This window comes from Equus przewalskii, chromosome 6 (assembly GCF_037783145.1).
Source record: "Equus przewalskii isolate Varuska chromosome 6, EquPr2, whole genome shotgun sequence".
NCBI lineage: Eukaryota > Metazoa > Chordata > Mammalia > Perissodactyla > Equidae > Equus > Equus przewalskii.
In genome coordinates this window covers 39,614,378-39,625,101 of record NC_091836.1, presented here as the reverse complement: position 1 = coordinate 39,625,101, position 10,724 = coordinate 39,614,378, and positions in this window count along the sequence as shown.

The following is a 10,724-nucleotide window of genomic DNA, read 5'->3' as shown; positions in this document are numbered from 1 at the left end:
TCGGGTCCACTATTCGTCAGGCCTTGTGCTAGGAGCAAGATCCACACATGTGGATGAGACAGAAAACCACCTGCAAAGAGTCTTCATTCTAGCTGGGAACCAAATCACGTCTACATCCTCTGGGCAAATTGTACAAGTCTATCGACTTCAGCGTTATGAAAACCAGAACAAGGGCAGCCAGGCTGGCAGGTCAGTTAGACCTGCCATCTCCAGTTCGGTGACCTGCCTGACGCTATAAATTTACTAAGGACGGAATTTACCCATTCAAGTCAGGGAGAATTTATGGAGGACGCAGGTCTCAAACTGATCTTAGGAAAGAAAGAGGATTTAGAGAGATGGAGCCTAGAACCTTACAGGGAAGGATGGGGGAGGAAATTAGTAAGTGGGTGCTCATAATGTTTCTACTATACTCACAAGCTGTACAAGTTCTCTCACTCAATCGGCCCCACAGTCATATAAAGTAGCTGTTATTACTCTCATTTCCTAGAAGAGGAAACTGAGGCTCAGAGAGATTTAGTGATCTATCCATGGTGACAGTTCAGGACCAGGCCCGTGTGACGCCAGAGCTCACTCTCTTTTCACTGCACTGTGCCAGGAAGGAGCCGAGAGGAGGGTCTGGTGCCAATTATCATAGAACCATGCAAAAAAGTAAAAGATAGCCAAGTTACAGAATCTGCAAAAAGTTTTGCCATCTAAAACAGTTATTTGTCCACGATATTTTTTAGTGACTATAAAGCCATGCTTGTCTTAGTATCACCATCACCACCATCATCGTCATCGTTCTATTGAGGCTCTATGGAATGAAGAGTAGCCATGTGCTAGGTCCTGGGCTAAGTTACTCTTCCATTTAATTTTCCCAATGATGAGTGTAATTGCACTATTATTGTCCCTATATTACAGATGAGAAGACAGGTGCAGAAAAAAACTCAATCAAATCACACAACTATCAAGTAGCAGAGCTGCGACGCCAGCCCAGGCAGTCTGATTCTGATCCCACGGTCTCAAATACACCACTTATTCTTTGAGCTTCTACCTGCAGGGAAGTGGGGGTGACCTTGCAGATGTCCAAGAGATAAAACAAAAGTTGGCGTGAACAAGTAGGAAAACTATTGATTTGACCGGGCCACGTGAGGTCCTGAAGTAGTCATTGTGAAGGGAAGGGACGGTCTACATGGACTTAAGTCTGAGATGATTTGTGGAGGGAACAGAGTTTCAGGAGCTGCTGGACGGTGGAAGGGCAAGGCCCAAGGGACTGTGGAAATCCAGGCACGGTAGGTCCTATAGGCAGCCAAGGGAAGGGACACACAACCTCAAGGCCAGAGCTTCGCCGATTCAGCCCTGGGCCCACTGCAGGCTCATCCCAAACCTCCCACACACCCCAAAGGCAGCTCAGTCCCTACAGAGTTCCACTGTCCCTACCAAGTGATGGATGCCAGATGCCGCAGCCCTCACGAAAGGAAATGTAACTTGGAATCTGATCTCTCGTTAGAGTACATGTTGCTGCTTTTATAGCTGTGAGTGGAGTCCCACAAGCTTGTCTTCCTGCCCTCCTCCTCTCGCCTTGTCCATTCCCAGCTCACTGTTCCTTCATAAATCATCAGCCCAACAGAGCAAAGTTCTGCTTCCCACTTTCTAAGTCTGAGGGCATTTATTCCTGCTGATAAACTGGATTCAGACAGCTCGCAAACCCCCAACCGCAGCCAAGATTATGAAGGTGAAATATTCATTGCGCTCTGTCCTGTCCAGGAGAAGAATGTACAGCACAGGCTCAAACTGGCATGTTTCCCACACGTTACTGTCCAAGGGAGAATTACTTTTGTCGGGGACTGGAGCTGTGTTTGGGGGTTGGCGAGAGAGATAAATCAGGATTATTACATTGGTGCTTCCCACCAAACTCCCAGAAAGGGAAGGCCTCTGCTGCGGCCTGGCCTTCACCATCACCAATAAGGCCTCTTGCCTGAACCCAGCCATCATCCAGCAGCACATGACCAGACCAAGACTGTAAAAGTGGCCACGCTCTTCCCTCCCTCCTGCCTTTGTACAAATGGGGCAGGCCCAGGGGTCATGGTCCAGAGACAAGGCCACCCCGCAGTATCTGCCGCTTCTTTCCTTTTGCGGGATCCTGGCCAAAACTTGCTACGGAGTCTGTGTCAGACACCAGGAAACAGCACTCGTCAGTGGGATGTGCACGGCTGAAAAATAAAACTGGTGTGTTTCATGGGGGCAGGAGTGGGAACAAAGTCATTAACGCCTTCCTTTCCTCAGAAGTTGCACACTGCGTACAGATACCCAGTACAGCTCGGCCATGAGCAGAGGCCTGCCCGATGCCGCTCTGGGGACCACAGGGTTAGAGACCCAGGGGTCTCATTCCCAAGCCCACACACCCCAGAGGCTGTGCTTGGGTAAGGTTCGGCTCTCAAACACTGCTCCACCACCCTGCACTTTTCTCATGCACAGGGAGGGCCTCTGTGATTGATGGAGAGCAGGTGAAGGGACGAAGAAGAGCCCAGGCCTCCCATGTCACGCATATTTACCTTGGCATGCTCTCCACATTTATCTTAGTGGCATAGCCAACATCACAGGAAGACGAGAGAAATACCAACTCCCAGAGTAAGCTGCAGGAAAGTCTGCCTGATAACTAGCCGCTGTCAGACAAAATGAGAGTGAGAGGGGAGAAGAGCAGAGTCACCAGGCCAATGTGGGGTCCAATCCTACCCTGCCGTTTCCCAGATGTGTGGCTTTAGCCAGTCACCTGCTCTCTCCGAGACCATCTCCTCCCCTGTGAAGTGGGGGTAGCAAACCCATCTGGTCGTGTTGTCAGGACTGACAGAAACAAGGCACTCAGCACGGTCAGTGCAGTGCTACAACAGCCCTGGCCAGGCAGCCAGCGCTTACCCTCCTTGTTTCTCGAGTCCAACAGAGGGGAACAAGCCCCTTCCCCACCCCTCGCCCAGCCTACTCTGCTTGGTAGGGGACCTGCTGACCGTCCCGGGCATTTGATTTTACTTCCTCTTCGTAAGACTCCAGTGGTGTCACTACCCAAAACATTTAACAAGTCCCCCAAAGCTAACAGACTCCAAACTCAGCCTGGTGAGCCCAGCTCAGTATGGAGCCTGGCTTCCTGCTCCTGCTCCTCCTCCTCGGCTTCATGCTGCCTTCAGCCCAGACACTCTCCTTGCCGTCCCTGGCACACCCAGGCCTCCCACTGAGCACCCTGCTCCTGCTGGGCCCTTAGAAAATGAGGGGGAAAGATGCTCTTGTCTGCCTCACAGAGACCACTTCACAGAGGGAAAGTAACATATTACCATATGCAAATAGTATAAAATTCAGAGTACAAGAATTTACATTGTCTGCTATGTTTCATAATTACTTTTCAGGTAGTTCATGTTTTATTTACTCTTCTAGCTATATGATACATTTCTCAATTATTGAAAATGTTTTAATCCCACTCCAGACCCTCAATCTACTTCCCAGTAGCAACCATTGTTAACAGTTTTGTGTGTGTCCTTCTGTAAACTTTCTGTTCATGTAAAAACACACACACCCAGTTGTTACACAAATGAGAGTCTACTGTACATACCATTCTTTGTCTTGCTTTGTGTTTTACTTAAGGTTATATTTTGGAAATTGTTTCAATAGCAACACCTACCGAGCTAACTTACTCTTTATAACGGCTTCCAGGGTTCCGTGACTTGCGAACCTGATCCCTGGGGATGAACGCTTTGGCTGTGTTCGGTCTTTTGCTACAACCACAATTCTCATGGTGAGTCTCTTGTTCCTGTACATCTGCCTGTGTGTGTCAGTGTGTTTATAGCATAAATTCCTAGAATGTTGCATTCTGAGAGTGTCAAATTGCTTCCCAGATAAGTTGCATCCATCTATACACTCAGCAGTGGGCTGGTGCTTGTTTCTCCACCTCACCAAGGTTTGCTACCATAAGATTGTGTATCAAAATAATGTATGCATAAGTCTTATAAACTGTGACGCTCCATGTATGTCCAGTATGGCACCCTGCTTGCCACCTCTTCCATGAAACTCTTCCTGATTTCTCACTCTCCAGCCCAGGGTGACTGCTTGCCTCCTCTGACCCTGCACAGCACCTTCTCTGTTCCTTTCTTGCCACTCGCATGTACTTTGTATACTGTGTTCTAAACATATTGGTCTCAATCTGTCTATTAGACTGTGAGACTCAACCAGTTTGCTCAGTTTCTACCTCCTGCAGCAAACTTTACAGCTCTTGCACAACAGCAAGACTTCAGCGAGGTTAAATTCGGAGCCTAACAACCCAAGTTCCCTGGGTTCTAACTGAGCTTGGCTGTGCTGGGCAAGGAAGGGTCTGGGGTCATTGGGATGACATCAGGATTTCCTCTACGGCATCCTGCAGAATCTCTCTCATCCCTCTCTCTCTATCTCCCACTCCTCCCACTATCTCTCCCTCTGTTTCTCCCCACTGGCCCCACCTCTTCATCTCGCTACTACTCCATCATCTTCTAACTTTCTGAGCATTGGGAATAACCGTGTTCCAGGGCCAAGGCAAGGCCTTGCACATCCTCATTTGGGGAAATTCAACCTCTTGCTGGTGGGTTGCCATTTATTAAAAAGATAGTTGGGAAAGGCGTGAATGTGTGTCATTCATCAGTCCAGGGACTCAGAGCACACATCCAACTGATCGTGGGTTTCCAAGGGCCTCCTCCTCGGTAGCTTTCCACCCTCCTCTGCTTCCTACTCTTCCTTCTGCACAAGGAAATGCTATAAATCCTATCTTCCTTACTTCCCAGACACTCATCACATCCTTTACCTCTTAACTCTGTTCATAATTCTTTAACTCCTACTCTGGAGCACAGTGGAGTCTGGAGGTCCAGGTAGCGGTGGTAAAACAGTGCAGGGAAGAACATCTGACAGCCCTGCCCAAGCAGAGACAGCTCTGTCTCAGAACCGAGTGAGTTTACCATGGTTGGATGTGTTCAGCCAGAGGGCAGAAGGCAAGATGAGTTGTCCAAGAGAACCAAGCATCAGAAGAGGGAGAATGGGGAGCAGGGGAGGGCGTGCCAGGGAAACTTTTAAGCTTTAAGATCCTTCTGGGTTTCCATGTTAGGAACTCGGAGGCCCTCAGCTTGGTGTTGCCATCAGCTCTCAGAGATCTGAAGTCCAGACTCCCCCTGGCCCCCAATTAACCTTTACCTAGAAGAAGGGCCACTTCTAAATTAAACTTTCCCTCCCCGGCCCCCTTTCTCCCAAACGGCTCTACTTTTTCTGGCCAGTCCAGCTCTCTTTACTTCCATTAAATGCCCACTGAGCATGGGGCATGAGGGAGGACAATGCTTTGGTTTTTTCTTCATTCTTTTCCTTTTTTCTGTTACAGAACTTTCAGATCTATTATCTCATTCTTCTCAAGAAACTGCCCATGTAATTTGAAAGTGAGGAGCTTCCAACCCTGAAATGAAGAAAAATCTCTCAGAGATGGGGCCAGAAAGTTTACTGCCAAGGCAAAGAGGCCAGCCAGAGATACGGAGCTGGGCCCTCGGCACAGTCCGAGTGAGGCAGGGATTATGCAGTAAAGAGGAAGACAGCTTAGAACAAACTGCCAGAACAGGGTGGTCGGCAGGTTTCTGCTTGGGTTGCTCTATATAGAAGGCCTGAGACCCCAAATGAAACTTCCAAAAGAGATTCCCTTGGCCTTTTGTTAACTGGAAAATAAATCCTTCACCATCCCTCCTCCCATGCCCCGTGCCCCGCCCTACAAAGCAGAGCCTCCTGAAGCAGCATTTACTGTCAGGAAGACAGGAAAAGGAGCATCTGGCAGGGAGTGACTCTTTTCCTTTCCATTGCCACTGGTGCTTCCTCAATACAGACCAGTCATAGGGTGCATACTCCCAGCAAGCTTAGCAACCAATCCTTCGTAAGCTGTTCTTCCTTATGGCGACACAACGTCAGGATGCAGCAAAACATCCCAACACCATTTACTCCTCTGATAGTGGTTTATAGTCAAATTCTTTTTGAGTTAGCAGTTTCTATTGACTTCATGGGGATATTAAGGGCCTCTGAGGCCGTAGGAATATCTCTGTTTGATGGAAGAGGAGACAGAGGCAGGATTCAAACAAAAAGGCAGTATTGCTAAGGACAGAAACACTGACTTGGGAGTCAGAGAGGCCCAAGTTCATATCTCTTTTACTTTGCTGTGAGATTTGGGGCATATCACTTATACATCCAGAAGAGATTATGATGAGGGTAATGATGATGCCAACCTCATAGCATCATGCTGACAATTCCATTAGATACCACCTTTGAAGCACTTAGCACAGTGCTTGACATGGAGGCAGTGGTCGATAAATGATAACTTGAAGAAAGATAAAGTAGTAGTGTACCAGAAAGAAAGCCCATGTCCACCTGTTCCTGGGGTCAGTGGCTGGGTGGAGTTCTAGAGTTTGAGGAGTTTCCAGAGTTCTGGAATCCTAAGATAGAAAAGGGAACATGGGTAGAATATCAACAAGGAGTCCATTCTTCTCAGGGCATGTAACGTGCAGACCATCTCTTTATCTACAATCTTAGACTATTCATAGAGACTCAAAAAGTTGTTGAAAGTAGCCTTACAAGTGTTTACAAAAATTAGCCTCTGGTTCCAGGAAAATTTAAATTTCTTTTCCTTCAAAAATCTTTGAAAGCAAAATTCACCTCTAAACAACAAAATGGAAACATGGTTTGCAACAAAGACGGTCAGAGTTAATACCTGTGGTGGAAGAGATGATTGTCAAAAATATTTATTCTCTCCTCTCTCCACCTCCATGGGCAGAGTATGCATCCTTGCCTTGGGCTCTGGGAGCAGCACATGACCTGTTTTGACCAATGGAATGTTAGCAAGTGCAGTAGCCCAGATGGTGAAGAATTGAACTTGTTCTCCTGTGCTTCTGCCATCACCTTGGAAAGAACCTGCCAAGCTAGCCTGTGGTCCCATGAGATGGACGAGAGACGCATGGAGCAGAGCTGGCCCGACTGGGTCCAGCCTATATCAGTTAACCCAGAGAGGCATGAGCTAAACAAATGCTATTTCCGTATGAGATCCTGTGATTGTTTCTTAGGCACTCCTACTGAAGCAATAATTAATGACATGGAAGCTGATACCACTGGCATAGAAATGGGATTCTGCAATAACAGAAAGCTAAAATATATGGCATTGAGCTTTGAAACCCGACAGTAGGTGAAGGCTAGAAAAATGGCAACTTGTGTTACATAGTGGTGAGATATTTGGTAAAACTACATCCAGCAGTAACTTGGAAGATAGAAAATATATGTAATGAACTTGTGAACTTGGGCAGGATGTTGAAAACATGAGCTGACTTCTTTTACTGTATGTGAGATAAGATACTATAAAAAAAGAGACAATCTTAGAAAAGAACTGATCAATTTGCACTCAGAATTTAGAGAGAATAATAAAATAATTTCTTATCTCTAGTCTCTCCCCATGTAAATTCTCAAATTAAAATATAGCCTAGACCAAACTAAATTACAGCATAGACCAAATATAGGAAGCTGCCAATATAGCATGGGGGGCTCAGGATAAAGACCACAACAAGAGTGTAACAGCCTCTGTTAGGACCTCTAGAAGAATTAAGGTAGTGCTAGTAGAGCCCCTGACCTGGATAAAAGAGATCCTAGGGATTTTAAAGACATAGTCCCTAGGGAAACCAGGGAAATGCATCTCTCACGTCTCCCACTGTAGGAGCATAATTGAAAAGCCCAGCTACTGCACTCTGAACTCCATCCCCACTCTCACTCCGAGGCCACACTTGCCAGGGGCTATTCCCAGCCAGTGATGGAGCATGGTGGGGATTCCAAGCAGACCTGCACCTAGAAGACATGGGACACCTCTGGCAAGCTACTTTAGCTTGAACACTCCCCTGAAGCTTTGCTGGACTCTCTTAGAGCTTTACTGTGGACTGAGATGCTGCCACCCAACCTTCCTTCCCCTCCTCTCACCTTCAACAGGCGACAGACCTATATTACAGGCTGACAGCCCTCCCAGCATCCCTCATGTCCCTCCCCATTTTTTCTCATACTATCTTGGCATCTGGTTCTCAAAGGACACTGCTAACACAAGTGGCCCCAGAAGTGGCCCGAGAAGAAAAAGATGAGGATTTGGGACTGGATCCCACCCCGACCTTTGTTGGTAGATGCTCAGATTGCTAAAGATTCATCAGTAGTATCCTGGGGAATGTCCCAGTGGAGAAGAATGCAGTGGCATCTTAAAAATATGGGAAGAACTCTGCCTATAAACACTGTAGTTTTGGCTAATTACTGCTAAGTTATACAGATGCCCTGCAAAGGGAAAGAGACTGAGGGCCACTAACAATTAATGGTGAAGTGTGAGAACTAGAGGGTCTCTGAAGATACTCCCAACGAGGTCCTTATCTCCTGCAGTGGAAGAACAGACACAGCTAAGTGGCAGGCTCAATGTCTAACTGTTAGTCACAGAGCTCCACAAACATTTAAATACTCAGCCAATGCAGATTTCTTATGCAAAAGAGAGAGCCTTGGAGGGCAAAACCTGGGACCCTGAAATGTGATACAGGGACTTCTGGACAGAAGATGTTGACCCTGCAGACTTCCCATCCTTCCAGAGCCTCTGGGCTTGCAGACATGGCCCACCCTTCCCTACTAAGAGCTAGCACTTCGGTGATGGACAATGCTGCAAGGCCCTCTCCCTCACAAGGCAATACGTGCCCCCTTAGAAGCTGACCCCATGCCCTCTCCTGGTTGCTAGGCCAATAACCTGAGTTAAATTTCATAAGAACCCAACTGGAGACATGCTGTGCCTGACAGGAGAGGAAAGAGACTATACACTGAAGGAATTACAAGAATCAGACTGCATGTCCCAGCAGAAGCCAGGGGAGTACTCCTGGGATTGAGTTTGAAGGCGCTTGATCAAAGCAGCCAGAAGGTGAGACTGGGTATGAAAACATTAACGGACTTCAGGGTACTTTCTCTGATTAATGGATTTAACACCCTAGGAAGGACCCCAGTGCAAACAGCTGCTGGGATGGCTCTTAAAACTCTGGAAAAGCAATGGCCACCCAGCGAACTGGAAATGCTCTAATTGCCCTGGCGGACAGTAGAGGAAGGCCTGAAGAGGCCAAGGGAAGTGGGCGTGCTGGAGTGGACATAATGTGTGAGGCCAGAAGACCCACGAGGGCACAATGTTCCATAGCGGGGTCCCAAAGACCACTCTTCAACTAGGCCACCAATCACCAAGAAGATTGGTGGGGGCCAGATTTAGCAAATAAACTATAGGATCCCCAGTTGCATTTAATGATAGAAAAGCCAGGGTTACTAATATCCATGGAAATGACAGCGCTCCAAAGACTTAGAGGCAACAGGGTGCCGCCTACTATCTATAATCCAAAAAAGGCACAAGTAGAAGAACAGGAGGCTGACGGCAGACTGTCACCTCAAACAGAAAACACCATCTCTTGTCCAATTCCCAGACCTGGCTGGAACCACTGACTGGACAGATGACTGGATTTCTAGGAGGGAAGACCCTGCCATGCCGTGGCAGATATATACTGAGTGATTTCCCAAAGGCTTCTACCGCCATTTATTCAGGTGACCGCATGTCATGCAAAGGGAAATAACCAGAATTTTCCAGGACCACTGAACATAGGGTCTAAGTTGACACTTAAATCCAGAGACCCAAGGCATCATAATGACTCCCCTGTTAGGACTAAGGCCTCTGGAGCCAGGTAACAACTGTAATCCTGGCTAATACAGCCCACACAGGGCCCACGGGGTCCACAGACATAACTCACACAATCCCCAAGGGTATAGTTGGAAATAATATGCTCAGCAGTTGGAGTAACCCCCTCACTGGAGCCCTGGCTTATAGAATAGGAGCTATGACAATAGGAAAGGCTAATTGGAAACCTCTGAACTGTTACCCCCTAACGCCTAGCTCAGTATAGTTTCCCTGGGGGGGATGGCAGGATGAATGTCACCATTAATGACCTACAAGATGCTGGGACTATAGTCCCTTCACTATAATATCTCCATTTAAAATCTCTCTAAATTCCCTAGTCTGGCCACTGCAGAAACCAACAAACCCTGGAGAGAGGCTGTATGCCACCACAGGCCTAATGCAGAGGAGCTGCGATTGCAGCTGCTGTGTCCAGAGAGACCTTATTGCAGAGCAGATTAATACGGTCTCAGGGTGTGTAATCACTGCTTTTGTAAATGCATTCTTTTCCACTCCATTCTTTTCCATTTCCATCTCCAAAAAGATAACCAGAAACAGTTTGCATTTGTGTGGGCAGAAAACAGTATTCTTTCACAGATTTGCCACAAGGTTGTGCTGACTCTCCGATCCTCTGTCACGACATTATCTGAAGAGATCTGACTGCCCAGCCAGCCGCCAGACTCTCACACTGACCCATTATGTCAGAACATCACGCTGATTGGGAGGGACAGGCAAGAGACTTTGGGAGGACACAGGCTCTAGAGGGGGGTTATAACACCTATGAAGATTCAAGGATCAGCCACTTGAATTACGTTCTTAGAGGTCTAATGGTTGGGAGGCGCCCCAGGATATCCTTCCAAAGTGAAAGAAAGGCCAGCCCCTGCACCTTTCATCTCTACCACTAGGAAGGAAGCACCGTGCCTGGCAGGCTTCTTCAGCTTCTGGACACAACACACTCCACATCTAGAAATATTGCCCTTCTCCTTATACAGCCAGTAAG